This window comes from Nomia melanderi, unplaced genomic scaffold, assembly GCF_051020985.1.
Source record: "Nomia melanderi isolate GNS246 unplaced genomic scaffold, iyNomMela1 scaffold0943, whole genome shotgun sequence".
Classification (NCBI taxonomy): Eukaryota; Metazoa; Arthropoda; class Insecta; order Hymenoptera; family Halictidae; genus Nomia; species Nomia melanderi.
The window spans coordinates 1-19,140 of NW_027476057.1; the positions used below are offsets into that span (position 1 = coordinate 1).

At 45.3% G+C, this 19,140-nt stretch overlaps 2 non-coding genes across 2 annotated transcripts; both read right to left on the reverse strand.

Annotated features, from left to right (window-relative positions):
- Positions 1 to 3,517: 3,517 nt before the first annotated feature.
- On the reverse strand, positions 3,518 to 3,672 carry LOC143176888 (5.8S ribosomal RNA). The gene has a single exon (XR_013001386.1). It is a non-coding gene; the product is annotated as a 5.8S ribosomal RNA (ribosomal RNA).
- A 6,596-nt stretch (positions 3,673 to 10,268) lies between these two features.
- Positions 10,269 to 12,192, reverse strand: LOC143176889 (small subunit ribosomal RNA). Its single transcript, XR_013001387.1, has one exon. It is a non-coding gene; the product is annotated as a small subunit ribosomal RNA (ribosomal RNA).
- Positions 12,193 to 19,140: the final 6,948 nt, after the last annotated feature.

Genomic DNA, 19,140 nt, shown 5'->3' on the forward strand with positions numbered 1-19,140 from the left:
ACCAAAATTGGCCCACTTGGCACTCTGATTCATAAATCTCGTGGCTTCATTGATCCAAGCAAGCCAGAGATCTCACCCATTTAAAGTTTGAGAATAGGTTGAGGTCGTTTCGCCCCAAGGCCTCTAATCATTCGCTTTACCAGATGAAACTCGCACAAGTTCACGGAGGAACAAGCGAGTGCCAGCTATCCTGAGGGAAACTTCGGAGGGAACCAGCTACTAGATGGTTTCGATTAGTCTTTCGCCCCTATACCCAGTTCCGACGATCGATTTGCACGTCAGAATCGCTACGGACCTCCATCAGGGTTTCCCCCTGACTTCGTCCTGACCAGGCATAGTTCACCATCTTTCGGGTCCCAACGTGTACGCTCTGGGGTGCGCCTCTTCTCGCAATGAGAACGAGACGCCCCGGGAGTGCGAGGCCGCATCGCAACGCGGCCCATCCTCCCTCGGTCGACGCTAAGGAACGACCTTCACTTTCATTCCGCCTTTAGGTTTACAAAATCCCAATGACTCGCGCACATGTTAGACTCCTTGGTCCGTGTTTCAAGACGGGTCCTGAGAGTACCCAAAGCAGTAGCGTCGCCGACCGGTAATTCGAAGCTTGGCCAGTCCGAGGACACCGCCTGCCAACAGCTGACCAGGCTCGGAGCCGGCACCAGGTCCGTACCTCCGAGGGTATACTGATCGAGCTTGCGGCGGGCCTGACGCACATACATTCGAAAATGGATTGGTTGCGGCCCGATACCGTCAGAGTACCGTCGCGCAGCCGGCCGGGCCGCCGAGGGTCTGTCGCGTGCGCCAAAGGCGACGCGGCAGGCAACCACTCGGGCCGTAGACCGACACGCAACGGGTCGCGACGTTCTACTAAGGGAGAAGTGCACGACTACGTTGCCGGAACATTTAGGCCGAAGGCGGTGTACCCTCGCGCATTGGAACCACGAAGGTCCATACGCGGGGTATCTGCGCGCCAACGGAAGCCAGCCTCGTCGACGATGAATCTCCCCATTCGATCTTTTGGGTTTCTCAGGTTTACCCCTGAACGGTTTCACGTACTCTTGAACTCTCTCTTCAAAGTTCTTTTCAACTTTCCCTCACGGTACTTGTTCGCTATCGGTCTCGTGGTCATATTTAGCCTTAGATGGAGTTTACCACCCACTTAGGGCTGCACTCTCAAGCAACCCGACTCTAAGGAAAGGTCCTCCCGAAACGCGTACCGGTCGCTACGGGCCTGGCACCCTCTACGGGTAAATGGCCCCATTCAAGATGGACTTGGACGCGGTTCGACGTCACGGGATAAATGGACCCTCCTGAACACTACATTTCCCTACGCGGAACCGCGGGATTCAGTGCTGGGCTAATTCCTGTTCGCTCGCAGCTACTAAGGAAATCCTTGTTAGTTTCTTTTCCTCCGCTTAGTAATATGCTTAAATTCAGCGGGTAATCTCGCCTACTCTGAGGTCGTCGTGAACGTGAATTGTATGAAAATTCAATCGAATTTCATAAAAATCGCTCAAAGGCAAAAAGAACAAAGTCTAGAGGAGAGTGCGTTCGAACACAACAATATTCAGTATTATAACGTATATAAATGATAAATATACCGCGACACGCGCGACTCCGTATCGTCGCGAAAAATCGTTCGCGAACGCGTCTTATGCGCCTCACCAGTGGTCTCTGCTGCGTCGCGTGTCTATATTCTCTTTTTACACTCTTCTCCTTCTTCTATCACATTTTACTCGATCGCGAAAAAGACTCTCGCTAGACGATCTCGCGCTCCGGTTAACTTTAACGCCCGTCCGAGAAGAATTTTCGGGGACTGGACGACCGAAGCGGATCTCGCGCGGTCTCGCGATCGACAGTGAAGAGAAGTGCAGAAGAGGAAAAGAAGACACGACAAACCACACACCATGGGGCGACCGACGCGTTCGTTTCAACGCTTTCGCACAAAGTCGGCGGCGGTTATATATTTATATCATTATATTCCGGCGGACGGGACGCGACGTTCGAAAGCCTCGCCAAAGAGGAGCTCCTGCCTCTTCCTCTCTCTTTTCTACGAGAAAAGATAAACGTATTTTACGGGGATACGGAAACGTTACCACGTGGTGTCACACACGATCGTCCGTCTCTTCTCTATAGCAGAAACCGATAAAAATACACCTCCCGAAAGAGAGTATATGGTGATTCTTTTTATATATATATATTTCGAAATACAACTGAACGTGGCGGAAGCGCACGGTGGTGGTCCAGCGAGGACACGCGACGACGGGGAATAAGAACTATTCGACCCGTTACGAATACGCATGCTCGTCCCGCACGATTTTAACACACACCGTGTTTTTTCTCCAGTCGTCAAAGCGTTCGTGCGTCGAATTCGAAAAATAAAAAAAAAAGAAAAACACCTTTTCTCTCTCTCGGGTAAAAGAGTCGATGTGTATTGTGTATAAAGGTTCTGCGAGAAGTCTCGTTTTGACGTGTGTTCCGCCGATAACGACGATCCTCCGAAACGGGGATACAGAAACGTTACACCTCACAACACGATCTCCGTCTCTTCTCTATAGCAGAAACCGATAAAAATACACCTCCCGAAAGAGAGTATATGGTGATTCTTTTTATATATATATATTTCGAAATTCAACTGAACGTGGCGGAAGCGCACGGTGGTGGTCCAGCGAGGACACGCGACGACGGGGAATAAGAAACTATTCGACCCGTTACGAATACGCATGCTCGTCCCGCACGATTTTAACACACACCGTGTTTTTCTCCAGTCGTCAAAGCGTTCGTGCGTCGAATTCGAAAAATAAAAAAAAGAAATACACCTTTTCTCTCTCTCTCGGGGTAAAAAGAGTCGATGTGTATTGTGTATAAAGGTTCTGCTGCGAGAAGTCTCGTTTTTGCCGTGTGTTTCGGTAACGACGATCCTCCGAAACGTACATCTCATTCGTAAGAGAGGAAGAAAACAATCTCCCTGGGGCCAGTCGGTAATATACCGACATACGACGTGTCGTGCACATCCGTCTCACGCACGGTATACAAAATATGAATAAAACGTGTGTAGTCTCTCTCTCTCGACTTCTTAATATTTCTTTCACCTCTGACGCATCATTTCAGGTGACGTCGGGAGCGCGGGAAAAAAAATTTTTCTAAACACACGAAACCGTTCATCTCACGAACAGCCGAAAAAGTTGTCGCTCAGATCCATATCGCAGTGGAGCGGTATCCGCGGGCGGTCGTAATTGAACGACGCACGACGCCGCGAACACTCACGCGAGTCCATACAAACGATTCCGATCGTTTTGCAACAACTAGAACGTACACTGTCCGTGAAATTCACAGAATTTTCGCGTGTCCGCGACAAACGCCGACGAGACACCCATCGTTCGCTCGTACGTAGCATCCTTCTCTTAACCGACTCAGAGACGTTCTTTGCGCCCTTCGGTAAAAAAACGTTCGATCCGAAGAGGTGAACGACGGCGGGGATTTGACAGAGCTACGCAAGCAGTGTATGGTACGTAAACGACCCTCAGCCAGGCGTGGTCCAGGAATTGTATCCGTGGACCGCAATGTGCGTTCGAAATGTCGATGTTCATGTGTCCTGCAGTTCACACGTTGACGCGCAATTAGCTGCGTTCTTCATCGACCCACGAGCCAAGTGATCCACCGTTCAGGGTAATCGTATAAATTTTATATTTCACATATATAATTTTATTCTCACTTGTTCGACCTAATATCTCTCTTCTTTCAAAGAGAAGATAAAAGTTGATACCTGAATCTCCGACCAGCGCGCGAAGGAGATTCAGGCGTCGCCTTGGAGACGACACCGAAGCCTTTCGAGACGAAAAACGTTCAAGTAATATGTATATATTTCTCGACGTTCCGGGCGTATAGTGCATTCAAAAACCCGCGAAAGACGCAGAAGACTCGCACGCGTGGAAACGACGGGGATATATTTTGTATCCTACCCGATACTGAATCCATCGCGTGCAGTCGACCCTCGCGTTCTTCCGATCAGACGCATCTATTGTTGCGCGCATGTTTTCGCGTCGCATCGCGCGAAACGTTGCACGAATCGTACCGATCGATCGATTGAAAGCAAATAATGAAAAAAGACTTCACAGCTGGCTCTTTGCCGGTCATTCGTCCCATGTTATCTCTTGCCGCGAAATTGGCGCGCAAGAGTTGGGTGTCAGACGCGCGGCTTTAAAACGAGCTTCACGGCCGGTCCCTTCGTTACCGCTTTCGTTCTTTCTCTCGGAACGACCATGAACGAACACGACGAGCGACGCTACGGCATACACACGTCCACGGATTCGATTAAAAAACAGACTTCACAGCTGGCTCTTTGCCGGTCATTCGTCCCATATTATCTCTTGCCGCGAAATTGGCGCGCAAGAGTTGGGTGTCAGACGCACGGCTTTAAAACGAGCTTCACGGCCGGTCCTCTCAATTCCGTGTACGGTACACGCAAGATGCGGGTTCCACTTCCAGACTACCCGGTCCCTTCTCTCTACGAGAATCGATAGTAGAAGAACGGCTCGAAAACGCGTCTCAGAGACTAGGGGAAAAGAAGCGGTATGCGAGCGAAACGAAAACGCATTATGGAAACGTCGCGAAACAATGTTCGACGGTTGCTCGGTTCCAATCGTGCGGCCGTTTCAATTTCTCGTGCGCTTCACCGTCCCTCCGTAACTCTGGCCGATCGCGTATACCGAAGAGCCGACACGCGCAAAAACCACAGGCATTGTATACTGTGTATATATATATATATATGTTACAGTCACAGCCTTCGCGCGTTTTACTCTCCGACGCGGGTTTCCACGACGAAAGAGAGACAGTTTCGTGGCGGGTGACTCGGCCGAATCGCTACGACGGGTATTTCTATTATAGAACGAATCATCGCCACCCTTTACCAGTGCCCGACGAAGGAATCACAAGGTCATCTGGAGTTTACAATGCCAGCGACGGTAATTCCAACGAAGACCCGATAAGTCAACTCATCGTTCTATTTCTCCCCGTACAGAAAAGCGAATCGACGCTAATGCACCTCGCGCAAGCACGAACGTTCTCTTCGCGTGGATCGTCCCATCGTCCAAAGATGTAAAGACGCATTGGAGATCGTGGTCTCTGGCGGGCTCATTGCACGCCCCACTGCATATCTTTCCTCGAATCGAGAATGATTCGTCCACTAAGGCTGCGAAACTACGCGTCGAGGAAACTAGGGGAAAGAAGCGGGATGCGAGCGAAACGACAATACATTATGGAAACGTCGCGAAACAATGTTCGGCGGTTGCTCGTTTCCTCCTGCGGACGTTTCATTGCTCGGGCGCTTCACGTCCCTCCGTAACCTTCGCGCGATCGCGTGCCCCGGAGAGCGGCAACCGGTGAACCACAGGCGTATAAACTATAGTCTTCTATAGCAAGCCTTCGGCGGTTACTCTCCGACGCGGGGATTCCACGACGAGAGAGAATTTCGTGGCGGGTGACATCGGTCGAAACGCTACGACGGGTATTTCTATTATAGAACGAATCATCGCCACCCTTTACCAGTGCCCGACGAAGGAATCACAAGGTCATCTGGAGTTTACAATGCCAGCGACGGTAATTCCAACGAAGACCCGATAAGTCAACTCATCGTTCTATTTCTCCCCGTACAGACAAGCGAATCAACGCTATCGCACCTCACGCATGCACGAACGTTCTCTTCGCGTGAATCGTCCCATCGTCGAAAGATATAGCCGCTTGGAGATCGTGGCCCATCAAGTTCTTCCGTAACTCCTGCGCGATCGCGTACCCCGGAGAGCAGGCAACCGGTGAACCACAGGCGTATAAACTATAGTCTTCTATAGCAAGCCTTCGCGTTTACTCTACGACGCGGGGATTCCACGACGAGAGAGATTTTCGTGGCGGGTGACACGGCCGAATCGCTACGACGGGTATTTCTATTATAGAACGAATCATCGCCACCCTTTACCAGTGCCCGACGAAGGAATCACAAGGTCATCTGGAGTTTACAATGCCAGCGACGGTAATTCCAACGAAGACCCGATAAGTCAACTCATCGTTCTATTTCTCCCCGTACAGAAAAGCGAATCGGCGCTATCGCACCTCACGCAAGCAGGAATGATCTCTTCGCGTGGATCGTCCATCGTCGAAAGATGTAAGACGTACAGAAATCGTGGTCCATCACGATTATTCGTAACTCTCCGAGTCGCGTATCTGAGAGTAGGGCAAACGGAGAACCACAGGCATAAATAATACTATATATTTCTTATATAGTTAGCCTTCGCGTTTTACTCTCCGACATGGGGATTCCACGACGAGAGAGAGTTTCGTGGCGGGTGACTCGGCCGAATCGCTACGACGGGTATTTCTATTATAGAACGAATCATCGCCACCCTTTACCAGTGCCCGACGAAGGAATCACAAGGTCATCTGGAGTTTACAATGCCAGCGACGGTAATTCCAACGAAGACCCGATAAGTCAACTCATCGTTCTATTTCTCCCCGTACAGAAAAGCGAATCGACGCTATCGCACCTCGCGCGAGCACGTAACTACTCTTCGCGTGGATCGTCCCATCGTCGAAAGATGTAAGACGCACGGAAATCGTGGCCCATCAACGTTTTTTTGTAACTCTGCCGATCGCGTATCACAGAGCCGAGACGCACATACCACAGGCGTATAATACCGTTTTCTTTCGTATGGTAAGCCTTCGCGTTTACTCTTCGGCGCGGGGTTTCCACGTCGAGAGAGACTTTCGTGGCGGGTGACATCGGTCGAAACGCTACGACGGGTATTACTATTATAGAACGAATCATCGCCACCCTTTACCAGTGCCCGACGAAGGAATCACAAGGTCATCTGGAGTTTACAATGCCAGCGACGGTAATTCCAACGAAGACCCGATAAGTCAACTCAACGTTCTATTTCTCCCCGTACAGAAAAGCGAATCGACGCTGTTGCACCTCACGCAAGCACGAACGTTCTCTTCGCGTGGATCGTCCCATCGTCGAAAGATGTAAGACGCACGGAAATCGTGGCACATCACGTGTTTTCGGAACTCTGTCGACCGCGTATCTCAGAGACGACGCGCGCGAACCACTGGCATATACTATTATATATCGCGTTTTACCCTCCGACGCGGGGATTCCACGACGAGAGAGAGTTTCGTGAGCGGGTTGACTCGGAAGAAACGCTACGACGGGTATTTCTATTGTAGAACGCATCATCGCCACCCTTTACCAGTGCCCGACGAAGGAATCACAAGGTCATCTGGAGTTTACAATGCCAGCGACGGTAATTCCAACGAAGACCCGATAAGTCAACTCAACGTTCTATTTCTCCCCGTACAGAAAAGCGAATCGACGCAATCGCACCATACGCGTGCACGTAAACAACTCTTCGCGTGGATCGTCCCATCGTCGAGAGACGTAAGTTTTCATAGTATGAATTCGCGTTTTTACTCTCCGACGCGGGGATTCCACGACGAGAGAGAGTTTCGTGAGCGGGTTGACTCGGAAGAAACGCTACGACGGGTATTTCTATTATAGAACGAATCATCGCCACCCTTTACCAGTGCCCGACGAAGGAATCACAAGGTCATCTGGAGTTTACAATGCCAGCGACGGTAATTCCAACGAAGACCCGATAAGTCAACTCAACGTTCTATTGCTCCCCGTACAGAAAAGCGAATCGACGCAATCGCACCATACGCGTGCACGTAACAACTCTTCGCGTGGATCGTCCCATCGTCGAGAGACGTAAGTTTCCATACTATGAATTCGCGTTTTACTCTCCGACGCGGGGATTCCACGACGAGAGAGAGTTTCGTGAGCGGGTTGACTCGGAAGAAACGCTACGACGGGTATTTCTATTATAGAACGAATCATCGCCACCCTTTACCAGTGCCCGACGAAGGAATCACAAGGTCATCTGGAGTTTACAATGCCAGCGACGGTAATTCCAACGAAGACCCGATAAGTCAACTCAACGTTCTATTACTCCCCGTACAGAAAAGCGAATCGACGCAATCGCACCATACGCGTGCACGTAACAACTCTTCGCGTGGATCGTCCCATCGTCGAGAGACGTAAGTTTCATAGTAAGCCTTCGGCGTTTTACTCTCCGACGCGGGATTCCACGACGAGAGAGAGAGTTTCGTGAGCGGGTTGACTCGGAAGAAACGCTACGACGGGTATTTCTATTATAGAACGCATCATCGCCACCCTTTACCAGTGCCCGACGAAGGAATCACAAGGTCATCTGGAGTTTACAATGCCAGCGACGGTAATTCCAACGAAGACCCGATAAGTCAACTCAACGTTCTATTTCTCCCCGTACAGAAAAGCGAATCGACGCAATCGCACATACGCGTGCACGTAAACAACTCTTCGCGTGGATCGTCCCATCGTCGAGAGACGTAAGTTTTCATAGTATGAATTCGCGTTTTACTCTCCGACGCGGGGATTCCACGACGAGAGAGAGTTTCGTGAGCGGGTTGACTCGGAAGAAACGCTACGACGGGTATTTCTATTATAGAACGCATCATCGCCACCCTTTACCAGTGCCCGACGAAGGAATCACAAGGTCATCTGGAGTTTACAATGCCAGCGACGGTAATTCCAACGAAGACCCGATAAGTCAACTCAACGTTCTATTACTCCCCGTACAGAAAAGCGAATCGACGCAATCGCACCATACGCGTGCACGTAACAACTCTTCGCGTGGATCGTCCCATCGTCGAGAGACGTAAGTTTCCATACTATGAATTCGCGTTTTACTCTCCGACGCGGGGATTCCACGACGAGAGAGTGTTTCGTGAGCGGGTTGACTCGGAAGAAACGCTACGACGGGTATTTCTATTATAGAACGCATCATCGCCACCCTTTACCAGTGCCCGACGAAGGAATCACAAGGTCATCTGGAGTTTACAATGCCAGCGACGGTAATTCCAACGAAGACCCGATAAGTCAACTCAACGTTCTATTGCTCCCCGTACAGAAAAGCGAATCGACGCAATCGCACCATACGCGTGCACGTAACAACTCTTCGCGTGGATCGTCCCATCGTCGAGAGACGTAAGTTTCATAAGTAAGCCTTCGGCGTTTTACTCTCCGACGCGGGGATTCCACGACGAGAGAGTGTTTCGTGGCGGGTGACTAGGCCGAAACGCTACGACGGGTATTTCTATTATAGAACGAATCATCGCCACCCTTTACCAGTGCCCGACGAAGGAATCACAAGGTCATCTGGAGTTTACAATGCCAGCGACGGTAATTCCAACGAAGACCCGATAAGTCAGCTCATCGTTCTATTTCTCCCCGTACAGAAAAGCGAATCGACGCTATCGCACCTCGCGCGAGCACGTAACAACTCTTCGCGTGGATCGTCCCATCGTCGAGAGACGTAAGACGCACGGAAATCGTGGTTCATCGCGTCTTTTCCTACTCTCTTGAATCGCAATTTCGTATAGAGCCTACACACGCGAACCACCGGCATATACTATTTCTTCTCTCATAGTAAGCCTTCGCGCGTTTTTACTCTCCGACGCGGGGATTCCACGACGAGAGAGTGTTTCGTGGCGGGTGTCTCGGCCGAATCGCTACGACGGGTATTTCTATTATAGAACGAATCATCGCCACCCTTTACCAGTGCCCGACGAAGGAATCACAAGGTCATCTGGAGTTTACAATGCCAGCGACGGTAATTCCAACGAAGACCCGATAAGTCAACTCATCGTTCTATTTCTCCCCGTACAGAAAAGCGAATCGACGCTATCGCACCTCGCGCGAGCACGAAACAACTCTTCGCGTGGATCGTCCCATCGTCGAAAGATGTAAGACGCACGGAAATCGTGGGTTCGGCGGGCTCTATGCGCCTTGTTCAAAGTAAAAAAAAAAAATTTCGACGGACGGGAGAAGTGTATTTCTCCGCGCGTAAGCCGTTCGAAATTTCCGACGGACGGGAGATGAACTCTCCGCGCGTAAGCCGTCTAGTCATACAGCAGAGCAGGTATCGAGATACCTCTCTGTGCATGATCGTTCAAGTATTTTTCACGAGGAAGCGTTGTTGCACGTTTATCGCTCCTTCCTCCTCTGTATATATAATATTATTTCTCTTGTGTATCGAGTGTGTGCAGAAATTGAACTCGTACACTTATATATATATATGTATGTATCTTTCGCTCCTTTTTATATTATCTTTCGCTCCACTCTTTATATTTCTCATGTTTCCTTCTTTCGGTCAGTTCTTGTAGTGTATTTTGCTCGTTAATGATCCTTCCGCAGGTTCACCTACGGAAACCTTGTTACGACTTTTACTTCCTCTAAATGATCAAGTTTGGTCATCTTCCCGGCAACATCGGCAATGCAACAACATTGCCGCGCACCAGTCCGAAGACCTCACTAAATCATTCAATCGGTAGTAGCGACGGGCGGTGTGTACAAAGGGCAGGGACGTAATCAACGCGAGCTTATGACTCGCGCTTACTGGGAATTCCTCGTTCATGGGGAAAAATTGCAAGCCCCAATCCCTAGCACGAAGGAGGTTCAGCGGGTTACCCGGGCCTTTCGGCCAGGGAAAACACGCTGATTCCTTCAGTGTAGCGCGCGTGCGGCCCAGAACATCTAAGGGCATCACAGACCTGTTATTGCTCAATCTCGTGCGGCTAGAAGCCGCCTGTCCCTCTAAGAAGATTTGTTTGTACGTTGGTAGTAAAAACCCACCGACAGAAGCCGGGGGCCTTCGAGATACCATAAGTTACGTCTATTTAGCAGGCTAGAGTCTCGTTCGTTATCGGAATTAACCAGACAAATCGCTCCACCAACTAAGAACGGCCATGCACCACCACCCACCGAATCAAGAAAGAGCTATCAATCTGTCAATCCTTCCGGTGTCCGGGCCTGGTGAGGTTTCCCGTGTTGAGTCAAATTAAGCCGCAGGCTCCACTCCTGGTGGTGCCCTTCCGTCAATTCCTTTAAGTTTCAGCTTTGCAACCATACTTCCCCGGAACCCAAAAGCTTTGGTTTCCCGGAAGCTGCCCGCCGAGTCATCGGAGGAACTTCGGCGGATCGCTAGCTGGCATCGTTTATGGTTAGAACTAGGGCGGTATCTGATCGCCTTCGAACCTCTAACTTTCGTTCTTGATTAATGAAAACATTTTTGGCAAATGCTTTCGCTTCTGTCCGTCTTGCGACGATCCAAGAATTTCACCTCTAACGTCGCAATACGAATGCCCCCATCTGTCCCTATTAATCATTACCTCGGGGTTCCGAAAACCAACAAAATAGAACCGAGGTCCTATTCCATTATTCCATGCACACAGTATTCAGGCGAATGTAGCCTGCTTTGAGCACTCTAATTTGTTCAAAGTAAACGTACCGGCCCACCTCGACACTCAGTGAAGAGCACCGCGATGGGATATTAGTTGGACCGCCCCGTGAAGAGCAAAGCCCACCGGTAGGACGTACCACATAATGCCAGTTAAACACCGCGAGCGGTGAACCGACACTGTGACACACAGATTCAACTACGAGCTTTTTAACCGCAACAACTTTAATATACGCTATTGGAGCTGGAATTACCGCGGCTGCTGGCACCAGACTTGCTTGCCCTCCAATGGATCCTCGTTAAAGGATTTAAAGTGTTCTCATTCCGATTACGGGGCCTCGGATGAGTCCCGTATCGTTATTTTTCGTCACTACCTCCCCGTGCCGGGAGTGGGTAATTTGCGCGCCTGCTGCCTTCCTTGGATGTGGTAGCCGTTTCTCAGGCTCCCTCTCCGGAATCGAACCCTGATTCCCCGTTACCCGTTACAACCATGGTAGGCGCAGAACCTACCATCGACAGTTGATAAGGCAGACATTTGAAAGATGCGTCGCCGGTGCTATAAGACCATGCGATCAGCACAAAGTTATTCAGAGTCACCAAAGCAAACGATGGACGAACGTAAACGCCCGCCACCGATTGGTTTTGATCTAATAAAAGCGTTCCTACCATCTCTGGTCGGAACTCTGTTTTGCATGTATTAGCTCTAGAATTACCACAGTTATCCAAGTAAATGTGGGTACGATCTAAGGAACCATAACTGATTTAATGAGCCATTCGCGGTTTCACCTTAATACGGCATGTACTGAGACATGCATGGCTTAATCTTTGAGACAAGCATATGACTACTGGCAGGATCAACCAGGGAGCTTCGAGTAAATTTTCATCATACGAAGCAAAAATATGTATGTATATATATATCTTAGTCGCCGACTCTCTCCCCTTAAGAGTCGGATCGACGATACTTTTTCTCGTCTTTAAGACAGTTCTCTTTCTCCTCTCTCTTCTCTCTACTCTCTTCTCTCTTCTCTTTCGAGTTGGTAAATTTCGCTCCACTATTAGATTACCAACTCCGCACGAATTACCACATGGGTATATCCGCGCATATACATCAGGAGGACCTCCAAAAATTTCAAACTCTCCCGTGTATCTCTCCGAGATCTTTTTAGAAGAAAAAGAATCTCGGATGTCACATCGACTTTCAGGTTTGTAAGCACGTATGCTCGAGCGCTCTCCATCGTGTAAGCACGGACATAACGCACGAAGTCCGAAGACCGCGTACGTTAACATGCTGGACATATCGAGAAAGCGCGAACCATGCTAGGCGTACCCATGTCGAGGCCCTCGCGTTAAAGATCATACTCTTCTTTTCGTTCTCTCTTCTTTGCCCAGAAATAATATATATTTCTTATAATATATACCTCTTAGTTTATGTATTTCTCTCTTAGGACACCTCAATTTTATATGTATATATTATATTTCATTCGAACAATTTTTGTTCGTCGCCCCTTTTTGTGTGTAGTATTTCGTTTGGTCTTTGCCATTAAATTTTTGTATACGAAAAATATATTTTCGCTCGGATAGAAAACCCCTTTTGGGTTTCTGAGAGTTGATGTGAGAGTCGTACAAGTATAACGAATATACGTTGTATCCAACCCAACATTCTGGGCTTACCACATAAGGGCCATTCGGTCTGAGACACCGACCCGTGGTCATGCTGTGTAGAGAAAAATTCGCAACGGAACGCGGTACAGAACAGTCGAGGAATGGACCTCGAGGAGCTGAACGACTGCTTCTCGACCGAGATCGTAGAATAGCCGCTCGCCCGCCGCTGCGCCGACCGGTCCGCTCGAACCGACGTGCTCTCTTATAGTAACCAAACGGGCGGCCGCGACGACCGCGGCGCCGGCCGCTCAGCACGGGCGCTTATGGTGGTAAACTGCCGCGCGTACAGACCAACCGGCCGGGCTGCTGGTACTTAGCCGCTGAAACTATGGTCGATTCGAACATATATTAACATACGATTTTTATTCGATAAATCGTTATTGTACATATTAAACGTTAGTTTCCACCGAAAGAAAAATTTTTTAGAATTTTTTTTTTCCAAAAATTGCAAGAGTAAACTTTTTTAATATTCGATTTAAAAATTTTTAAATGCTTAATCCTTACATTAAACTACTGGGAGAACTCAGAAATCATAATGAAAAAAATTACAAAAATTTATTTTTCTCAGAAACTCCGAAAAACAGAGTGGTCGAATCCGTGCAAGCCGGAATTTTTCTAAGTCCCCACGGTCAAGAGTAAACTTTTTTAATAAGCGTTTTAAAATTATTTCAATGTTTAATCCATGCGTAAACATGATGTTTATTAACGTTTTTAACATTAAAAAAAATTACAAAAATTTATTTTTCAAAAAAAATGGAAAAAACCGATTCGTCGGAGCGAGGTGTCCAGCCCGTGCGGTAATTCCAGCAGGCGAATCGGACTTCCCGAAATTTTTCTAAGTCCCACGGTCGACACCAACTTTTTTAATAAGCGTTTTAAAATTATTTCAATGTTTAATCCATGCGTAAACATGACGTTTATTAACGTTTTTAACGTTAAAAAAAATTACAAAAATTTATTTTTCGGAAAAAATGGAAAAAACCGATTCGTCGGAGCGAGCTGTCCAGCCCGTGCGGTAATTCCAGCAGGCGAATCGGACTTCCCGAAATTTTTCTAAGTCCCACGGTCGACACCAACTTTTTTAATAAGCGTTTTAAAATTATTTCAATGTTTAATCCATGCGTAAACATGACGTTTATTAACGTTTTTAACGTTAAAAAAAATTACAAAAATTTATTTTTCGGAAAAAATGGAAAAAACCGATTCGTCGGAGCGAGGTGTCCAGCCCGTGCGGTAATTCCAGCAGGCGAATCGGACTTCCCGAAATTTTTCTAAGTCCCACGGTCGACACCAACTTTTTTAATAAGCGTTTTAAAATTATTTCAATGTTTAATCCATGCGTAAACATGACGTTTATTAACGTTTTTAACATTAAAAAAAATTACAAAAATTTATTTTTCGGAAAAAATGGAAAAAACCGATTCGTCGGAGCGAGCTGTCCAGGCCGTGCGGTAATTCCAGCAGGCGAATCGGACTTCCCGAAATTTTTCTAAGTCCCACGGTCGACACCAACTTTTTTAATAAGCGTTTTAAAATTATTTCAATGTTTAATCCATGCGTAAACATGACGTTTATTAACGTTTTTAACGTTAAAAAAAATTACAAAAATTTATTTTTCGGAAAAAATGGAAAAAACCGATTCGTCGGAGCGAGCTGTCCAGCCCGTGCGGTAATTCCAGCAGGCGAATCGGACTTCCCGAAATTTTTCTAAGTCCCACGGTCGACACCAACTTTTTTAATAAGCGTTTTAAAATTATTTCAATGTTTAATCCATGCGTAAACATGACGTTTATTAACGTTTTTAACGTTAAAAAAAATTACAAAAATTTATTTTTCGGAAAAAATGGAAAAAACCGATTCGTCGGAGCGAGGTGTCCAGCCCGTGCGGTAATTCCAGCAGGCGAATCGGACTTCCCGAAATTTTTCTAAGTCCCACGGTCGACACCAACTTTTTTAATAAGCGTTTTAAAATTATTTCAATGTTTAATCCATGCGTAAACATGACGTTTATTAACGTTTTTAACATTAAAAAAAATTACAAAAATTTATTTTTCGGAAAAAATGGAAAAAACCGATTCGTCGGAGCGAGGTGTCCAGCCCGTGCGGTAATTCCAGCAGGCGAATCGGACTTCCCGAAATTTTTCTAAGTCCCACGGTCGACACCAACTTTTTTAATAAGCGTTTTAAAATTATTTCAATGTTTAATCCATGCGTAAACATGACGTTTATTAACGTTTTTAACGTTAAAAAAAATTACAAAAATTTATTTTTCGGAAAAAATGGAAAAAACCGATTCGTCGGAGCGAGGTGTCCAGCCCGTGCGGTAATTCCAGCAGGCGATCCGGGGTACTCGAAATTTTTCTAAGTCCCGACGGTCAAGAGTAAACTTTTTCATCACATATTTCAAAATTTTTTTAATGTTTAATCCACGCATAAAAACGCAGTTTATTAACGTTTTTAACGTTGAGAAAATTGACAAAAATTTTTTTTTCACTGAAAATGGAAAAAATGTATCGGTCGATGCGGGCTATCCAGGCCGTGCGGTAATTCCAGCAGGCGATCCGGGGTACTCGAAATTTTTCTAAGTCCCGACGGTCAAGAGTAAACTTTTTCATCACATATTTCAAAATTTTTTTAATGTTTAATCCACGCATAAAAACGCAGTTTATTAACGTTTTTAACGTTGAGAAAATTGACAAAAATTTTTTTTTCACTGAAAATGGAAAAAATGTATCGGTCGATGCGGGCTATCCAGGCCGTGCGGTAATTCCAGCAGGCGATCCGGGGTACTCGAAATTTTTCTAAGTCCCGACGGTCAAGAGTAAACTTTTTCATCACATATTTCAAAATTTTTTTAATGTTTAATCCACGCATAAAAACGCAGTTTATTAACGTTTTTAACGTTGAGAAAATTGACAAAAATTTTTTTTTCACTGAAAATGGAAAAAATGTATCGGTCGATGCGGGCTGTCCAGGCCGTGCGGTAATTCCAGCAGGCGATCCGAGGTACTCGAAATTTTTCTAAGTCCGAACGGTCAAGAGTAAACTTTTTCATCACATATTTCAAAATTTTTTTAATGTTTAATCCACGCATAAAAACGCAGTTTATTAACGTTTTTAACGTTGAGAAAATTGACAAAAATTTTTTTTTCACTGAAAATGGAAAAAATGTATCGGTCGATGCGAGCTGTCCAGGCCGTGCGGTAATTCCAGCAGGCGAATCGGACTTCCCGAAATTTTTCTAAGTCCCACGGTCAAGAGTAAACTTTTTTAATAAGCGTTTTAAAATTATTTCAATGTTTAATCCATGCGTAAACATGATGTTTATTAACGTTTTTAACATTAAAAAAAATTACAAAAATTTATTTTTCAAAAAAAATGGAAAAAACCGATTCGTCGGAGCGAGGTGTCCAGCCCGTGCGGTAATTCCAGCAGGCGAATCGGACTTCCCGAAATTTTTCTAAGTCCCACGGTCGACACCAACTTTTTTAATAAGCGTTTTAAAATTATTTCAATGTTTAATCCATGCGTAAACATGACGTTTATTAACGTTTTTAACGTTAAAAAAAATTACAAAAATTTATTTTTCGGAAAAAATGGAAAAAACCGATTCGTCGGAGCGAGCTGTCCAGCCCGTGCGGTAATTCCAGCAGGCGAATCGGACTTCCCGAAATTTTTCTAAGTCCCACGGTCGACACCAACTTTTTTAATAAGCGTTTTAAAATTATTTCAATGTTTAATCCATGCGTAAACATGACGTTTATTAACGTTTTTAACGTTAAAAAAAATTACAAAATTTATTTTTCGGAAAAAATGGAAAAAACCGATTCGTCGGAGCGAGGTGTCCAGCCCGTGCGGTAATTCCAGCAGGCGAATCGGACTTCCCGAAATTTTTCTAAGTCCCACGGTCAAGAGTAACTTTTTTAATAAGCGTTTTAAAATTATTTCAATGTTTAATCCATGCGTAAACATGATGTTTATTAACGTTTTTAACATTAAAAAAAATTACAAAAATTTATTTTTCAAAAAAAATGGAAAAAACCGATTCGTCGGAGCGAGGTGTCCAGCCCGTGCGGTAATTCCAGCAGGCGAATCGGACTTCCCGAAATTTTTCTAAGTCCCACGGTCGACACCAACTTTTTTAATAAGCGTTTTAAAATTATTTCAATGTTTAATCCATGCGTAAACATGACGTTTATTAACGTTTTTAACGTTAAAAAAAATTACAAAAATTTATTTTTCGGAAAAAATGGAAAAAACCGATTCGTCGGAGCGAGGTGTCCAGCCCGTGCGGTAATTCCAGCAGGCGATCCGGGGTACTCGAAATTTTTCTAAGTCCCGACGGTCAAGAGTAAACTTTTTCATCACATATTTCAAAATTTTTTTAATGTTTTAATCCACGCATAAAAACGCAGTTTATTAACGTTTTTAACGTTGAGAAAATTGACAAAATTTTTTTTTCACTGAAAATGGAAAAAATGTATCGGTCGATGCGGGCTATCCAGGCCGTGCGGTAATTCCAGCAGGCGATCCGGGGTACTCGAAATTTTTCTAAGTCCCGACGGTCAAGAGTAAACTTTTTCATCACATATTTCAAAATTTTTTTAATGTTTAATCCACGCATAAAAACGCAGTTTATTAACGTTTTTAACGTTGAGAAAATTGACAAAAATTTTTTTTCACTGAAAATGGAAAAAATGTATCGGTCGATGCGGGCTATCCAGGCCGTGCGGTAATTCCAGCAGGCGATCCGGGGTACTCGAAATTTTTCTAAGTCCCGACGGTCAAGAGTAAACTTTTTCATCACATATTTCAAAATTTTTTTAATGTTTAATCCACGCATAAAAACGCAGTTTATTAACGTTTTTAACGTTGAGAAAATTGACAAAAATTTTTTTTTCACTGAAAATGGAAAAAATGTATCGGTCGATGCGGGCTGTCCAGGCCGTGCGGTAATTCCAGCAGGCGATCCGAGGTACTCGAAATTTTTCTAAGTCCGAACGGTCAAGAGTAAACTTTTTCATCACATATTTCAAAATTTTTTTAATGTTTAATCCACGCATAAAAACGCAGTTTATTAACGTTTTTAACGTTGAGAAAATTGACAAAAATTTTTTTTTCACTGAAAATGGAAAAAATGTATCGGTCGATGCGAGCTGTCCAGGCCGTGCGGTAATTCCAGCAGGCGAATCGGACTTCCCGAAATTTTTCTAAGTCCCACGGTCAAGAGTAAACTTTTTTAATAAGCGTTTTAAAATTATTTCAATGTTTAATCCATGCGTAAACATGATGTTTATTAACGTTTTTAACATTAAAAAAAATTACAAAAATTTATTTTTCAAAAAAAATGGAAAAAACCGATTCGTCGGAGCGAGGTGTCCAGCCCGTGCGGTAATTCCAGCAGGCGAATCGGACTTCCCGAAATTTTTCTAAGTCCCACGGTCGACACCAACTTTTTTAATAAGCGTTTTAAAATTATTTCAATGTTTAATCCATGCGTAAACATGACGTTTATTAACGTTTTTAACGTTAAAAAAAATTACAAAAATTTATTTTTCGGAAAAAATGGAAAAAACCGATTCGTCGGAGCGAGCTGTCCAGCCCGTGCGGTAATTCCAGCAGGCGAATCGGACTTCCCGAAATTTTTCTAAGTCCCACGGTCGACACCAACTTTTTTAATAAGCGTTTTAAAATTATTTCAATGTTTAATCCATGCGTAAACATGACGTTTATTAACGTTTTTAACGTTAAAAAAAATTACAAAAATTTATTTTTCGGAAAAAATGGAAAAAACCGATTCGTCGGAGCGAGGTGTCCAGCCCGTGCGGTAATTCCAGCAGGCGAATCGGACTTCCCGAAATTTTTCTAAGTCCCACGGTCGACACCAACTTTTTTAATAAGCGTTTTAAAATTATTTCAATGTTTAATCCATGCGTAAACATGACGTTTATTAACGTTTTTAACATTAAAAAAAATTACAAAAATTTATTTTTCGGAAAAAATGGAAAAAACCGATTCGTCGGAGCGAGCTGTCCAGGCCGTGCGGTAATTCCAGCAGGCGAATCGGACTTCCCGAAATTTTTCTAAGTCCCACGGTCGACACCAACTTTTTTAATAAGCGTTTTAAAATTATTTCAATGTTTAATCCATG